Source organism: Coccinella septempunctata, chromosome 1 (genome assembly GCF_907165205.1).
Source record: "Coccinella septempunctata chromosome 1, icCocSept1.1, whole genome shotgun sequence".
Lineage (NCBI taxonomy): Eukaryota > Metazoa > Arthropoda > Insecta > Coleoptera > Coccinellidae > Coccinella > Coccinella septempunctata.
This window is the reverse complement of record NC_058189.1, coordinates 67,079,482-67,097,493: the sequence shown is the minus strand read 5'-3', so window position 1 is coordinate 67,097,493 and position 18,012 is coordinate 67,079,482. Positions and strand designations below refer to the sequence as shown.

General features: G+C 36.8%; 1 protein-coding gene, 1 long non-coding RNA gene and 1 other non-coding gene across 3 annotated transcripts in view; 1 reads left to right on the top strand and 2 right to left on the bottom strand.

The window, feature by feature from the left end:
• LOC123318229 overlaps positions 1–16,102 on the top strand; it is a 58,465-nt gene extending 42,363 nt beyond the window's left edge. Inside the window, exons 2-3 of the long non-coding RNA XR_006538271.1 lie at positions 9,011–9,231; positions 15,699–16,102. This is a non-coding gene — a long non-coding RNA (uncharacterized LOC123318229). The remainder of the gene's footprint in view (positions 1–9,010; positions 9,232–15,698) is intronic.
• Positions 1–18,012, bottom strand: part of LOC123318168 (epidermal growth factor receptor) — a 132,172-nt gene that overhangs the window by 70,200 nt on the left and 43,960 nt on the right. The window lies entirely within an intron of this gene.
• Trnai-uau lies at positions 9,664–9,755 on the bottom strand. The gene is given in 2 exon segments: positions 9,664–9,699; positions 9,718–9,755. It is a non-coding gene; the product is annotated as a tRNA-Ile (tRNA).

The following is an 18,012-nucleotide window of genomic DNA, read 5'->3' as shown; positions in this document are numbered from 1 at the left end:
GTTTCACCAAAAATCACTTTTACAACATTTTCAGAATGACAAAGCTGAAAAAAAATTGAAAATGATAAATGAAATAGATCCTAATACGACCCTAGACCGTTTTGAATTATCGCAGTGGGAAAAAATTTATCTCCTGATTCGACAATGTGATTTCGTTTAGAATATCGGCTCCTTCGATATTTACGCACTTTTTCAACATAACTAACATAAGCACTTTCAAGAAACTGCCTAGATTTTCTACATTTTTTTTCACCCTAAATTGCACGATAGAACAATTATGATTCTCTCAAAAGTGACCTGATGCATATAATCCGATGAACTTGGTACTGAACCATCTATTGTCCAGCATCCAGTGTCCAGCCGTATGTTTTGTTTCGTTTTTGATTCTAGGTGTTGCATGTCAGCCATCTTGGATATTTTATGTAGACAAGTTTTGGTTGAACGACTTGTTTCGATGAGTTCTACCTTCTGTCAAAAAAAAAAAATGCCTCACCTTTGAAAACACCCTGTATTTTCACAAACCATGAGGTGTTCGTAGTTTTCGAGTTTTTTCTCACCTTCACTTAGACCCGTAGGTCGTAGCGTGAATAATAAGACTCGTACTTTCGTACGAAATCCTTTTTCCTCGCGTCCTTGTAGCTCGAAGAAGCATCGAGTCGCTGCTGACTCTCCAGCGTTATAAATATCGCAGATCCATCTCTAAGTCCGCCATCCAACTAATGAATCCCGCATTTTTCGGCCCGCTCTCTGCACGATTTCCTTTATCCCCGGCCGCCAGCACGGTCGAATGCCAGCCTCGCCGATCTCCGATAAAGAACCAGACCGATGTTTCCACCCCCATCGTCTCAGCCGTTGGGCATCCTCGACCGCCTCTTATCCGAGCAATCGGTCACGATTACAGGCAACACGTGATTGTGCTCGCGGTCATAGACATAGACCGAGAAATTCCGATTCTTGTCGCAGAATCGACCGTGGAAAATCGGCGGTCAAGTAGGCGCCTTGGTGGAAACACAGCCCTCTTGAATACTGTGTTAAGAGGGCTGTGGTGGAATGGCGGAGTTTGGTGCTGCCATCTCTGGGAATGAACGAGGAATGCGGATTTTTCCAGGGTATCGAAGATATTCGATGTAAGTAAATTAATCTGAATCTGAACGACACATAGAGTCATTCGGGGTAACTGAGCGCAGTGGGTAAGTATGCGCAGTGCGTATATCTCGACTATGCAATGTATGAAAGAGGGTTTCATTTGGGTGAAGCAAGGGCGCAGAATCGCCATATTAGTTTTTCATAGGATTGCGCCGTGCGACGTTTTGTTAACTTTTTATTTGCAATCAATAAAATCCACTAGTTTTCTTGTTAATTTTTAGCATCTCTGCACATTCTGCTAGGTCCAAGTTCCGAGTCCGACAGTGTTAAACAATATTTTATTCGTTCATGGGCATATTAATCTAAATATATAATAAAAAATTTTAGGTTCTCTTAGTTGCTCAACTTTATAAGAACTTCAATTCAAATTTTGGCTTACTGGGGAAAGTGTGCGCGGGTAAGTGTGCGCATAGATTCATTATATGGGCATTAGTTCAGTGAGGAATAAATTATGACATTGTTAATTTTTTTGGTTAAGACTCGATCAATAATATCCTATTTGTTCAGAAAAATATGAAGAGCCACCAACAGGGGAATGTATCAAGTGTTGTGTTCACCAAGAATTGTGGCACGAACAATAATGCACTTCTTGTAAAAAGGCGCTTCTGTATTGACAATAAACATCATTTCTCTAATATTGTAACATTTTGATGACATTATTTTATAATTTGTTTTGATTGTGTGGTTCACTAAGCACTGCGTTCACTTACCCCGTGAGGATGCGCACACTTACCCGCAATACGGGGCATGTGAACGCACTCCGACTTTCTCTATAAATTTTTTTTTTTTTTGCGGAAAGAACACGTTTTTGTTTGTTTGCTTCTTGATGTTTTCTTATAGATTAGAAAATTCTCTATCTTATGAATATGTTTTAATTTTCCTAGCTTCAACATTTGAAACAGGGTATGGCTTGAAAGGCAAAAGTGCGCACAGTTGCCCCAAATGACTCTATCGAAGATATTCGATGTAAGTAAATTAATCTGAATCTAAACGACATATATCGGAAGATTGTGAGTGAAGAGGATGACAAAGAATTTCCTTCCTTTTCAAAAGGTTCACAGATGTGTAGTGAGCAGATTCAGCTTGTTATTCTGAAGTGAATGCTGTTCCTCCAGGGGTGGCAAACACTCACCCTGTATAAACGTTAATTATGTTTTTCATTTTTATCACATATTTTCGAATTCGTTCATTTTGAGAGGTAAATTCGGACAATATGGCGCTGATCGAAACCGAAAAAGATTTTGACAATCGTCATTTCTTGTACCATACATTGTGAATGTCAAATTCACAAGGCCAACCGACTGTGTTCATAAAATTGAATGGACTATGCATTCATTCATTCATTGCTGTATTCCGTTACCAAAAATGAATCTACAAAAAAACTAAAAAAGAAAACTGTTCTGTTTACTGAAGAGTCAATATCCCTTATGGTAAAATAAGACTACTACATTGTGATAATCAACAGAAGATATATAGGAAAAACGAAAGAAGTTGCAACCCAGTTCAAAGCAGATTGGAACTGTGATGACGTAGGAGGTGGCAAAGTCAAGTTCAATTGACAGAACTGTGTCCGTAAGCAGTGACGTATCGATAGACAATAGTGATAGGTAAAGTTAAAAAAAAGTATTTTCGATCTCTAATAGGAGCCTTCTTTCTATATTTTCTTGTTATTAATAAGCTCACTTAACTAAACGTGGTAAAGAGTGCTCGGCGACGTCATTTTGAGTTCGTCAGAAAACAAATAACTATCGGGGAACCACCAGATTGTCACGTGAGCACGAAACGCAAATCAAAATCAACTACTCCATGTCATTGTAATTTTTTATGACAAGGCTTAATTCCTACCAGAGTGTTTTCTAAAGAGGAAACGTCAGTATGAGGTAAGAAATCCAAAAATTCCGAATCCTGCTCGAATTTCATGAAACTCGAAAAAAATCGTGTACCGAAGCCAAAACTAGTTTTACATCTTCGCGCGTAAGTTCTCCTCAGCGGTCCCCGATGAACATGAGGTTCTCATATTTCCGCCATCTTCCGTCATATATATTATTCCTAACGTCCTCGGACTGCTCGACAGGTCTGTAGATAAAATCGCCATCTTGGATCGGCTTACTCGGAATTTACCGGAGCGGCAAGTTTAAAACGAATTTATTTTTCGTCATTTAATTATATCGGATTACTGCATGCTTCACGTGACCGTTGGAGGCTTTGAGACAGCTGAGTAGACCCTTGTGATGGAAAGGTATTTTCTTGATAACATTCCGAGTCACGGAATATCCTACAAGAGAGAAAATACAATAACTCTTGAACGCTTTACAATAGTGATAAGATCAATTCTTCCCCAACAACTATCTGGGATTTCTTCAATCTGGGTGCTCGATGGTAAGTTAACCTTTACTTACACCTGCATAGGAGTGAACATCCATTAAAATAGTGATGGCTTTTTGTGTCATAATCTACAATTAAAGCAGCCATCTTTCCCTCTAGACACAGATGATACAGAGGACTTTTCAACCAACTTATTTGAAAGAGTATTCAATAATACAATCAGCACTAGATTAATTGTGCTCTTAACAACATTTTCAGTGGAATCTCTGTGATGTTTCGATGAGTTAAATCCAACGAAATCTTCGACAAAATTTTTCACACAGTTCGGGCAAACCAGTATTAAAATTGGCCGTGTATGAATCACTGGAATGACCCAGGTCAAAGGAACAAATCTGAAGATAAAGTTCATGTTTTCTTGTCGCTCCTGGCGACAGTGGTGGCTCCCATGGTCATTTAGATAAGGCACCTGTTTTTGCACTCGTATAAAGCATAATAACCAGAATTTTATGGGGAAAATATGTTAAATTTCGTCATTTGCAAAACTGACGAAAATTTTAGGATCGCCTTGATTTTTATTGTGGGAATTCGATACGTTCTAATAGGTTTTAAACGCAGAAGAGAAGGTCTATTTTTTATCATGGAAAATCAGTAAACTGTTTGTTTTTGTACTTTTCCAAAAGGGAACAAACAAAATACTTGGATGGACCTTTTTACCATATTGCCGTAATGTCACTTCATTCAGGTCGGTGTCAACGGTGAGGCAGCATAAACAATCAACTAAATTGCTACTCACGCATTTGCAAATTCCAAATATCAAACATCGAGAAATAGAAAACTGTCGATTGGCGTTGGAAACGTGTAGGCATTTGGTTTGTAAACTAAAAGCTTATCAGCATAATGAATCGATCACAATAAAGCCAGTGTTTGCGAAATAACCGTTGGCCTATTGTTAATGCCTGGTGAAACGAAGTAAAAGTTCGAACACAGAGTCAGATAAAACTGGTCGCGATAAGATTTTTCAGGAAAATGTGCCAAACAAATATTTGTGGATAAATAAGGAAGGGTTTGGAGTAGAAGGTTAGAGGGAGCTACGTATCTAATAGATATCCAGCGTTGTTATGGTTTTGAAAATAATATTTGACTCTCTGTATTTTCAAGATTCGGTACGAACACTAGAGGTCAAATTCACAATGTTATAAAATTTAAGCACTTTTCAAAGCCTGTTTGACCAAGAATAATAGTGAATTCTCGTTAGCTTGATGAAAAAAGTAGAAAAATATTATTTTCAGAACCTGTGCACGAACTAAGTAAAGTTACTCACCAATCATTTTGACATCCAAAACATGGCTGCAACTGATTCCAGCGATCATGCTTCTTCTGTCTTCGCCTTGGGTGTGTTGAAAAAGAACATCCAGACATCCTTGAACTTCGCCTAACAGTAACCTTCTTCTTGAGCATATCTCAGTGCATAATTCATAATTAAAGTCACTTATCGAACAGGAATTAACAGTAAAAGTAAAACTCATCCTTGTTTCCATCAGAATGCAATAAAACAAATTAATTAAGATCATTGTTAACATTTTGAGTTGGTGTACTTATTGATTCGGTAGAGTAGACATGGTCATGTGTGGAATTTTAATTTTACTCGATCATGTTGCTTAAATAACAGGTGTAAATTTACTGTGTATGTTTTAACATATTCAGAACTGTACGAGATGGGAATACGAATGGAGAAATTCAATTTTAGTACTGTTAACATCGTCTGATTCTACATCGTTAGTGAGAGTTAACACCTCTATAGAGAGCTATTCGTAAAGATAAATAATGAGATCATTTATATCAAATTCACTCAAAATGCAAAAAGTTTCGATGTCTTATTTCGTGTTACCAATCAAGGGGCTAGTGCTCAGCAGTCATTTGTACCTCATCCTCTAGGAAGCTCGTATGATAGACGACCTCCTAAACTGGTCATCGATAAGACCCGGTCGTTTTACCTGGAAAAGAACAAGCATGTTAACAAAGAGTAGAACACGGCAGCCATTATTTTAACATAGAATAGTGGCGCTCAGCATGTTACCGTGACTTATGATCTGTCACAGTCGCCTTCTGTCAGTAAGAATCGAACTCGAAGGTACTTGAATCGGGAAATAACGAAGTGCAGCTTGGACGTTTCTTTCGGGGAGGTTTTTCGTTTATCCACCTTTATTTTACTACGCGGGGTGTCTTTGTTGGGTTCGTTTTGGATTTATTGTTCGACTGGCAATTGAAGGTAGATGATTTATCGTCATTCTTGCTAGAATTGCTTTGATTAATTTGCTACTTCTTGGTTTCATGTATGACGAAGAAATTCGCAGGTAAAAGTTGATTCTGAAGGTCAGATTGAAATAGGAAATTCACTAATAGTTGGTTTAGTGGCATAGAAAGGAGTACAAGCAGTATCAATTCATTTACTGAAAATGTTTTGTCGCCTAAGCCCAAGGCGTTCTTCTAACACGGTCTCTATCTCTAGCTCTTCTTGTACGGCTTCTTGATTGTATACCTATTTGACAAAAATCCACTAACTTATTTACATTTCTGGGCATCCCTAAGACTACTTCTGTGATGGACAAACCATCCTCGCTTATATTCGAATCGCCCCTTATCAAAAAGATTCAGTCAAGAATGCTTCTCTTCGTTTTATGCCTTCTTCTGCTAGAGCTAAGAGCTTATGGAATAAACTAAAATTCTTAGGCTCGTAGGCGATTAAATCAAGCCTTCATTTCGCGAACAATCGAACAATAGCCTTCAGCATCTTTAAAATCTACCACCAGGCATTCTCTGGATACCATACTGTTACAACACAAGTGTCGGTTCCCAGAAAACCAATAAGGAAGATTTCTACATGTCGTCTGGCATTTGCCACGATGCAAATCGCAATAAATAATTTATCGCGTACGCTAGGCAATAACAATAACACGCTAGATCACGAAAAAAGTGGAGTTATATGGGGAAGTGTATTGGCGTTTGGCGTACGTACTTTTGAATTCCTATCTTTATGTTGCAATTACTGGATATCGAATGATTCTGCTAGGGGAATTATAATTGGGTCGTAAATTCGGATATTGTTTCTGGATTTATTACGACAAGAAATGTTTGATGTTAAACTTCATCTTTAGGTGAAAAAGACAAGTTAGTATCTCCAGAATGTTGAGGTTGGGGTATGAACAACTTTATAATGAAATATAATTGGACCAAACTCTATAGGACCTTTTTAATGCAAATTTCATAAAGAATCACTCTTTGAAATTAGGCCACGGATAGTCTGCACACCCTAAAATATGAAACCTTCGTGTAGCGGAAGCATCGTTTCCAAAAATGACGATAAGCTGTCGTAACGCTTCTGCTGCGTGGTATGCTGTTGTAGTTTTAATGCAAATTCCGTGGAATATTCGAATGGAGGATCATTGACTTGTCGTGGAGTGTTTACGGATCCTTTTCTAGAGCCACTACATGATGTTCACCTTTTACGTGTGCACGTATTGGAGTGCCTGGTACAAATGTAACGTTAAATCGTTTTCAGTCAATTCCGTGAATAATAACAATAATACAATATCGAGTATCGTGATATGTGGGCTCATCTTGACCGATTGCCTCATTAGAGGAGTCATGCAATGAGTGAAAGGTTGTTATTATTTAACACCAACTGAATTTTCCTTTATGGCAACTTAAGGTTAGTATCTGAGACTCTGAAGAACGAAGGTATTCATTACGAGGTACTTATAAGTTGAAGTCTTCGTAGAAGGAATCACTTTGAGCAAAGGTAATTTCATATCGCTAATAAAGAATTAAATTATTGATAGGTGCCCTGGAAATTTCTTTTTTCATGAAACTTTCTATGGACTTCAAGTATCAACATACAAGGAATAAAATCCTTAAGTCCTTGAAGAATATTCCGATTTAAAATATTCCAAATGGCCCCTCTTAATGGAATGTTAACCAAACGAGCAGGCATTCATCGAAAGTTACCCTCTTGACTCTTGAAGATTTCTATCAGTACGTCACCATTGTTCAGCATGGTCATCCTTCGAACTATCTTGGCTTAGATACAAGGGATTGTGGCCGAAAAAATAGCCGAAACGGGTTCATAGATTGCTGATAATCGATGTGAATTATTGAACAGAAATTCAGAATATTCTGAATAAATATGTATGGGAAAGACTTCTGCCTAATATTTGTACGAGGGCCATTCAATATTATATTCCCTTAAATCTATTCAATTGGGAATTCAGATGTATTTTGCAACGATATGGTGATGACAGTTCGAACTGAAAAGTTGATGCAGTCATTTTGAAATTTTCGTCACATAAATCCTTTTTTTCTCAGTTTATAGTTGTTTTTTCTCAATTTTGAACGTTGGTTGTCGATACTGGATTCAAGTGTGTTAATTATTATCAATTTTAGGTCAATAAATGTCCCTGAAATATTAGTATTTATGAAAAAAATTCCGACTGTGTTCTGAATCAGCTGATAAAAGGGAGCAATATTTTTTGAATCCGAACTTCTTGGCTCTTTTCACCATCATGATAGAAGGAAATTGATTATATGAGGACCACAACTGTAATATCTTGACGTCTCCATTATATACTATGACTAAAATTGCACCACTGATGCAACTTGTCCAAGTTGAACTGGAAATCAGAAATGATTTTCCAAATGAATTTTGCTTGAATGTTATCGAAATTCATATGTATATCAACTTACTACGTGAACGAGTCCTCTCTGGGGAAAACAGATTTGTTTTTTTGTAAATCCTTTCATTTTGAGGTTATATATCGAGGTTAGTTATAACTCACCTTCTATTCTTCGTAACTAATTTTTTTTTGGAAACTGCTATTGAAACACCAAAATATTCTCCGTTTCTCGATGTGAACAAACAAAAGTCTTCTACTCTATTAAATTCCTTTTTCACAAAAATGGACACCAGGAGCTTGTTTGGAATTCCCAATTCGACTGAATGAAATTGAAAGATTACAATTCATGCTGGAAAACTTTTCAGCATAACAAAAAAAGTTAAGTAAATAGAAAAGAGTAAGTTGGAGTGGAGTAGATCAGAGTAGAGTATAGGGCAAAGTAGAGTAGAGTATAGGGCAAAGTAGAGTACAGAATAGGGCAAAGTAGAGTAGAGAATAAGGCAAAGTAGAGTAGAGTATAATATAGTAGAGCAGAGTAGAGTAGGGTAGGGTAGGGTAAAGTAGGTTAGAGTAGAGTGGAGTAAAGTAGGGTAGAGTAAAATAGAGTAAAGTAAAATAGAATGTTGTATAGTATAGTAGGGCAAGGCAGATCAGAAAACAGTTGAGTGTCGTATAGTAAAGTAGAGTAGAGTAGGGTAGAGTAAAATAGAATAGAGTGTAGTATAGTATATTACAGCAACGCAGATCAGGAAGTTGGGTAGAGTAGATGAAGTAGAGAGTAGAGTAGAGTAGAGTGTAGTGAAGTGGACAATTTTGACAATTTGGCAACTGCTGCAAAGTGAAATATGGATTTTTTTTTGAGAATGAAGGCGAGACGAGGCAACCAGAAATTCCAACCAGGTTCCAGTAAAGGACCAATACTTCTCACGTTTCCCAGTGATGTATACGCCTCGTAATGGAGAATCTACAGGCACGATTTGAGGAGAATGTAACCGAGGGAATACAAAATTGCCAGTCAGCCGACTCTTCAATTTAACAGGATGGTACACGACCTCCATTTCGTACCGAAGTGAAGGTAGATCTCGCACAGGTATGTAAAAATCAAGTTTCATTACTGCGTCGAGATAGAATGATTAGGTAGTTGCTTTATTGCCGGCTTGCGGGTAATAAATTGTCGGGAATTTGTCCCGGCAGTGGCGTGTACTTGGAATTCTGTTGTTCAGAGTTCAATGGATGTTTTAGCGCCTTCGCCATTTTTATAGACGTTCAAAAAAATCAGTTGTTGAGTTGGTTGATCTTTTTTGCGAGAATCTCCATTTTTTCAAAGCACGATCATATCATATTACTTTTCCTAGTGAAGTCATTGTGTATCTACGAGTTCAATCTATGAATAATAGGTGTTCGATGGATTATTTGATGACAAATATCCCAGAACACACTTTGTGATTCACTATTCTGGGAAAATGGGTTACTTTTTATGTTTTCAGGAAATTGAAACCCAGTGATACTCTGGTAAAAAATATGCTCCAGGTGAGGCTCGAACTCACAACCCCGGCATCGCTCACGCTTACTGACTTATAAGTACCGTGCGCTAACCAATTGCGCCACTGGAGCCCCGATAAAAATTGAAATTCGAGCGTTACTAGTCCCGTCGACGCTCTGATAATTATTTCTATACTCCATTCACTTTTTTTTAGCACTCGGTTGGCCATGGAAATTTGACACATTTCACTCTTTATAGAACGAAAATGTGGGGTTATGACGCCTGTCAAAACATTTTTGGGTTTTAAATCGACGCTATGTTGCCCGTTCTACGTAAAAGTTTCTGTTATTACGTATTTTATCACAATGTCGAATCTCTTCGGAAAATATGTGACGAACATAATTGAACTTTATGCAAACTGATTGAGGGCATACCAAATCCAGTTATTTTCATGATACAAGAGATCAGTATGATATCATAATATGCACTAGCTTGAGGAGAGTTAATGTTCGTTAACTTCTTTGGCTGAAGTTTGAATACGTTACATCAGTTGTAGATTTCAAAAATATTAACCCGAAGATGAAATGCATGTGATGCAGTGGTTGGGAATGGGTATCTACCGAAGAAATTAACAGATAATGGGCAAGTTTCCTAAAACTCCAAAATCGAATTTGAAATTATTTATGGAAACCCTTTTCCATTAGTTATCCAACACGTAAAAGATTCGCTTCAAAATTAAGATATTTCAGAAATATACCCTTCGAAACTTCGAGTATGTAAAGGCTTGTGACGTAGAATGCCTTTACTAAAGTCTAGTAATTTTTGTTAATTAGACAACAGTGGAACTGATCAAGAAGATATAGAATTCTATATCCACACATTTCAAAAAATTGTTTCTGTAATCTGTGTCTATATATTCTTAAAAACGATGACATTTTGTGTCATTGTTTGATATTTCTATGCACTATTTGTTTTCCTTGTCAAATGTGATCACCAAACTTGATATTTATTAAGTCTATGATGATCATAAAACTTTCATGACCTTTATTGATTCGACGGGCGTTGCCGGATTGTGAAAATGACGTAGAATGTTCATAAGAGAGCACTTCTGAAATCAGAATTTTCGTAAGTGAATACAGAGAAAACGCAATATGTTAAAATTTAAAAAAAATATATTTCGATATATTTGAGTTATAAGGATTTCAATGACATATATTTTGAAATTTAGGAAAATACCCCATTACAAGAATGTTAAATTCTTCAACAAAAATCATCTTGCATCAATGTAAGTAGAAGGAATTTAAGGAAGTTCCAAGTCAAGATGAACTTCACCTTTGAACGAAAATTTCACATGAATAAACAATTAACAGGACAACTGGCGTGTATTTGTGGCTTTTCATCTTAATACATTGATATAATAATAATAATTAGGTGTTTATTGGTACCTTAAGACATTTACAATATATAGGACAAATCAAATGAAAAATAGAAAAATCAATTTTCGGGAACTCATTCTACGATGACATTCATCGAAAATCCTGTAGTAAACTTTTCGCATTAATTCACTCAAACATAAAATTCTCAAATGCCACCACTTTTTTGGGTCTCCCAATAGAAGGAAATTCTTTGTCATCCTCTTCATTCACCATATCTCTGATTGTGGAAATATTCAGCTGATATATAAGCATGTGCAAAGAGGTTAGTTTGAGGCCAAATTGAGGCCTTTTATATGATACAAATACATCAATCCCCTTATTCGCTCTCGATCTTTCTCATTTGAGGACAGTCAAACATCGAAACATATTTATCTGGTCATGGCAACCATGAGGCAATCGGAATTTTTTGATCTGCGCCTCTAAAATGAGTTCTACGTAATATCTCCGAAATATTCGACTTTACCTTAGATCTTAATTTTAATGAATTAAAGATTGAACTTATGAGCTTTGTAGACTACTTCGATTGTGTTAGAGGTAATAACCTCTAGACTAGAGGATAATCTTCGACTACGCCACTGGTGAACTTTCCGCATCAAAATTATCGATATGAACGCATTTTATGCGAAGCAACGCGCATAAATAAAAAAAATCTATGCCCCTCGTGTTCACTGATGCATCCAGATATTTAGCGAAAAAACTCCAAACAACCTCTCACAAATTCACGCATGCGAAGCGCCGTCCAATCTAAAAATACCCATAAGTAACAGAACCACCTCGCATAAATAAATCCACATCGATCGTCCTTTCCGATCACGAACCAATTTGCATCGATTCCACGAAAGTACAGACCATAGAATCGTGGTTTACAACCCGTCATCTCGGATTCAGTGCACGTCCATGATTTGGCACCGTCGTCGACTAGGCAGTCATAAACAGCTGAGGAATGAGGCAGCCATCATCGCGTTTACCGTAAGTCCAAGACGGCACTGAAAAAGAGCGAGAGCTAAAACAAGCGACTAACGCACGAGAGTTGATGATGGCACACGAGAGAGCCAGTTCCAGCGAACGTCCGTGACCTTCCTTCCTCTGTGCACCGTCCCCAACCCCCTTGTCCTGACACGGATGAAGTTAGCTACCTTCACCGCCAGCGAGAGCAGAATTCTGTGGTCCAGACGCTGGTACGGAGGTCCGAGGTGCAACGGAACCATATTCTAGAATTAGATGATCACGGTATGTATCTATATCAAACCACCCCAAGTTCCACCCCTAACGATGACTAGAAGATGTATATTCCTCCTTTACTACTTCAATGCAGCAGTTTCAAACCTATCTATTACTGTAATCCAGTCAAAAGAGTCAAAATAACGATCCTTATAGACTTGCCCAAAAAGTCAATATAGATTCTTCTCAGTTCACAATCGAATTATGTCTTATGGAATTCCACAGGGCCCCTTTTTAGGTCTCGTGTTCTTCATGGCACCAATGGTTTTCGTTGTAATTTTTATTCATCGATATCCAAAAGTTTAAGAGATGCCCTTGAATATAGTAGCTATGTATCATTACGAATGCAAAATAAAAGCTTATTTCAAGTAATCTCGTGTTTAGATTTTCAGATTTTTTTGATTGTCCGATAGTCCGATCAACGATTCAACAATCACTCGATTTCTAAAACGAAATCACTGAAACCTTTTGGTTTCTGCATATATTGAAGAAGTAGCAATTGGTAATAAGTGAATGGACGTATGAACATTATAATTTGATGCGAGAATGATATTCTGAACGATCGTGACTAAATTATCGATTGAAAACAAATTGACGTCTAATTGTCAATCAAGCGTTGATTCTCCAATCAAGCTATATGAAACCCGAGGTAGATCTTTCCATTTGCTACTCAATTCTGAATTTGAAGAGAGACGATAAAGCTCTCGAGCAAACTTTGAGTGCATGGAAAAATGGAGTGATTTCATCTCTAATTCTAATGCCCCTTTGTCAAACTACAAGAGTTTATAGCTTGGCTTTTGTGTTAAAATGTGGGTACTATCCAATTTTCACTTAAACACCTGAAGTTCCATGGCAACCAGCTCATTTTTCAAGTGACGATAGGAAGTCAACAACTTCTGAAAGCTGTTTCGAGACCTGTTGGGCTTGTTTCAACAAATCCACAGTAGCGTTTTTGTGTCAAAATATTATTATATGTATTTTGTAATTAGAGTCGTTGCACGCTAGTCTGGTATCGAACTACGTTTTGGCGGTTGTTTGTTTGGCTAATGGAGTAATTTCCAGATAATTTTGTTTGCACGCCACAATCTAAGAGACATGTGAAATCTGTGTAAATAAGGAATTTTCGATAAAAAACGTTGAATTCGATGCCCCCGGGTATGTCAATATCAATGTCGTTGATGCTGTTTGTCTTATTTTTATGGGAAAATTTTGTTTTGGTTTGAAATCTGAAATCTTCAGGAATAATTCTGATTTTCTGTTCATTCACTCATCTGAATAAGGCGTCCTTCTTTGACAACCGAGAAACGCTAACATAAGGTAGAACAACACGAACACAAACTTTTATTTTAGCATTCGATTGGTCATGGAAATTTGACACATTTCACTCTGTATAGTACGAAAATGTGGGGTTATGAGGCTTGCCAAAACATTTTTGGGTGTTGAATCAACGCTATGTTGCCCGTTCTACGTAAAAGTTTCTGTTATTACGTATTTTATCACAATGTCGAATCTCTTCGGAAAATATGTGACGAACATGATTGAAGTTTATAAAAACTGATAGAAGGCTCACCAAATCCAGTTATTTGCATGGAAAATACAAGAGATCAGTATAATATCATGATATGCACTAGCTTGAGGAGAGTTATTGTTCGTCATCTTCTTTGGCTAAAGTTTGAACAGAAAGGTTACATCAGTTGTAGATTACAAAAATATCAAAAATATTAACCCGAAGATGAAATGCATATGATGCAGTGGTTGGGAATAGGTATCTCCCGAAGGAATTAACAGATGATTACAAGAATATTAAATTCTTTAACAAAAATCATCTTGCATATATATATATATATATATAAGTAAAAGGAATCAAAGGAAGTTTCGTGTCAAGATGAACTTCACCTTTGAACAAAAATTTCACATGAATAAACAATTAACAGGACAACTGGCGCGTATTTGTGGCTATTCATCTTAATACATTGATATAATAATAATAATCAGGTATTTATTGGTTCCTTAAGACATTTACAATGTATAGGACATGTCAAATAAAAAATAGAAAAATCAATTTTCGGGAACTTATTCTACGATGACATTCATCGAAAATCCTGTAGTAAACTTTTAGCGTTAATTCACTCAAACATAAAATTCTCAAATGCCACCACTTTTTTGGGTCTCCCAATGGAAGGAAATTCTTTGTCATCCTCTTCATTCACAATCTTTCTGATTGTGGAAATATTCAGCTGAAATATAAGTCGTTTAGATTCAGATGAAACAGTATATAAATTCTCTTACATTGAATATGTTCGCTACCGTCTGACGTATTGTGGATTTTAGAATATCAGGGTATAACTATTTGAATGAGCGGGCCTGAATTCTAAATAGCACTTCCTGAAACCCTGTCTCTTTTTTCAATCACTTTCGGCATTTTCGTGATAAAAATTGACATCAGTTGTGGCAACAGCGTTATGACTTTAACGACATTTCATGAGTGCCAACCTTACTCCGTTCTAGTTACAGAAACTTGAGAAAATTACTTCATGGCCAACCGACTGCTAAAATAAATGCGAATGGACTATAGATGAAAGCATTCATCATTTCATTAAAAAATTAAAATAAAAGTACCAGTTGATCTAAGGAAGGGTGAAATCGTCCAAACAATACAAAGTTCAACGAACGATAGTTGTTCAAATACCTTGCAGATCTCGAACAAGCACAACGAGAGAGTTACATCGGACGCCTTCTGCATTTTCATGCAGAACATGTGCCCGCGAAATTCTCACGTGAACACTCGGTATGAAAAAAAATTGTTCAGAAATATGACGACGCCACGTTCGAATTATGATAATGAAGTCGTTCTTCTCGTTAGATAGTTCTGCTTGCTCAACTTCAAACAGTCAACAAAGAACGGGAAAAGTTATCTTGTATTTCACCTCTCAGACAGATGCAAGATATGTACAGAGAGATCCAGTAAATATTTGCTCTGAACGAACCGTTGTCGCTAGGCTGTCGGAGTATCTGATAAATTTGATAAGGAATCGATGCCACAGTTGGGACAACGTGCATGGGAATTTTTTTTCCAGGAGAATTCGGGGATATTTGCGAATTTCAGTAAACGTGCTAGGATTTGATTTTTTTGTGAATCATTTCGAACTGTTTTGTTGGATATTTTTTCAGAATTGTTCGTTCAAAAAATCACATAGATTTTAGATAAATTTAAGGGGTCATTTCTTGTCAAGAAATATAAATACAGTCCCTCAAAGATGGCACGTTAAAGAACTTTCCAAATTTTCATTCTATATGAAAACCAGAACATTTTGAATATTTCCTGATGAGGAATTAACCCTTTTGCATTCACACCCTGTATATTTTATTATATCAGATACGTATTCAAGTAATTCCAATCAAGTAATAATTTTATAGATAACGTTTTCATCATATAAGAAAGCCACTAGCATCAAAGGACAGAAAAGAAAACAACAAGAGACCTGAAAAAATTGACAAAAAACATTCTTATAAAAACGACGATCTAGAAGGAATACAATTTGCAATGTTTGGAATTACTCTGCCCCGAAAACTTCTTTTGGAGTCAACATCCACGTATGTACCTTGACCTTCGAGACCCCAAATCAAAGCAATTTCCTCCTGAACCAATCACAGCAGTGTAGAAGAAACTTAAGAGCCTTCAAAGAACAATTACAGCGTGAATGGAGCTATTCAATCTGCGAAATTGCCAAGTTTGTCTCCTAACCCGTCGTTTACATCTCCGAAGCGCTTCACATTTGGTGGAATCTCCTATCTCCTATAGTTAAGCAACGTGAGTTACTCTGATGCCCTTAAATTATTTCGTTCACAATAAATTTGAAAATTTGTTTCCCTATCAAAAATTTTTTGATATTTTTAAATTTTCCTTCCACGGCAATCAAATAATGGACCACTTGATCTCCATAATCTATTCTACAATAAGCATGATTTAAATTAGGTACCTATTCTTAATATTGCCAGTTGAGGTTGAGTAGAGAGTAGACTACATACAATACTAGGAGTCACGACCAATCAATATTTAGGCTTACGGACGCCATCTACGGGCACTTTGACGAAGTACTCTTTCAGTTGATCGAACTTTTGCGCCCGCATGCAGGCAACATTCAATACAAGGCAGACGAAGTATGTGTCATCTATAGGAGACTTTCACAAACACTGCGATGTGGGGGCAACCTTCAATACACATATGGAACAGTGAGGGTTGCAGGAAAACGAACTGGATATATATGAAATAGTTTAGAGCAGGCAACCCATAATACTGTGCAGACGTATGGTACGTTGCGATGAATTCATGGTGAGAAAATATAGCTGTGTTAGTTTGCTCCCATGTTTTCTGAGCTTTTTTTCATGGATCAGCTAAAACAATTGAAGTCGAATATGCATGAAACAAAGAGGTATTGAAATTATTACAATTTGTAAGTACATTATTCTCCAAAAGCTCTCATATTATATTTTACTATCCTACTCAATGGTATTGTGGAAAATTTTCGAAAAGAACTAGATTTGAAGCAACAATTTCGGGAAATTGAATAATTTGACTGTTTCCATGAAAATTTTCCGACAATATCAATACCAATAATTCAGATTTCTACCGCGATACATTATAATGTTTGTCTCTCACATCACCTGAGAAAAATTTCTTGAATGCTATGGTATAATAGTCACTCAGGATTCAAGCTCACCTTTAATCGCTACCAATCTAATTTTTACTTTCCGCTGATTAATTATTAATTAATCATGAATAATTACGGTGAGCAAAAAAGGAGAACTTGAAAAAAACCACCAGGTTCTGAAGTGAGAGGTACCTCAATTACTTGGCATTTGTTCTCCTTGGAACTAGAAGAACCCTGAGGATTTACTGCAAGTAATCGTGACCGTGATATTTATTGCTTCTGAAAGCGAGAGAGCTTCATTTATGATTACTACACGATAATGGCGACTATTAGCATACTGCAGAATGTCAGCATAACCCTCAGTTACTACAGACCAACACTTGAAGTTGAACTCGCATATTTGTTTTTGCCAGTCAGCTGTTCGTCATCAGAAATATGACATTACACCCATGCGGTATGATATAAAAAAAGATTCAACAAGATGATAGTAGCTATTCGGATTAACGACCACAGAATATTCTATATCGAATGAAGGGGTCTTCAGGAAGGTCAAAACTGGGATATGAATCGTTGAGTCCGTCGTAAGTGAGGTCTTGTGCAAATGCCATTACGACTCCAAAAGTTGAAAATGACAGATGTTGAAAAAGACATACAGGTGTGGCTTTTTTTGGACAGAAGGTAGAACTCATCAAAATGAGTCGTTTAATCAGAAATTGTCTATATAAAATATCTAAGATGGCAGATATAAAACGCCTAGAAGTTAGACAAAATTTCATTGAATTTCAAGTACGGGACTGTGGAAGGTGACACCGGCATCGCAAAAACGAAACAAAACATAAAACATATGGCTGGACAATGAATGGTTCAGTACAAGTTCATCGGATTAGATGCGTCAGGTAATTTTTGAGAGAATCATAATTGTTGTATCGTGCAATTAAGGGTGAAAAAAAATGTAGAAAATCGAGGCAGTTTCTTGAAAGTGCTTATGTTAGTTATGTTGAAAAAGTGCTATGATGTTTCCCCATTTCAACCCATTTTTACGACGGTTGTTGGAATGTTCGAACAAGAAGATTGTGATG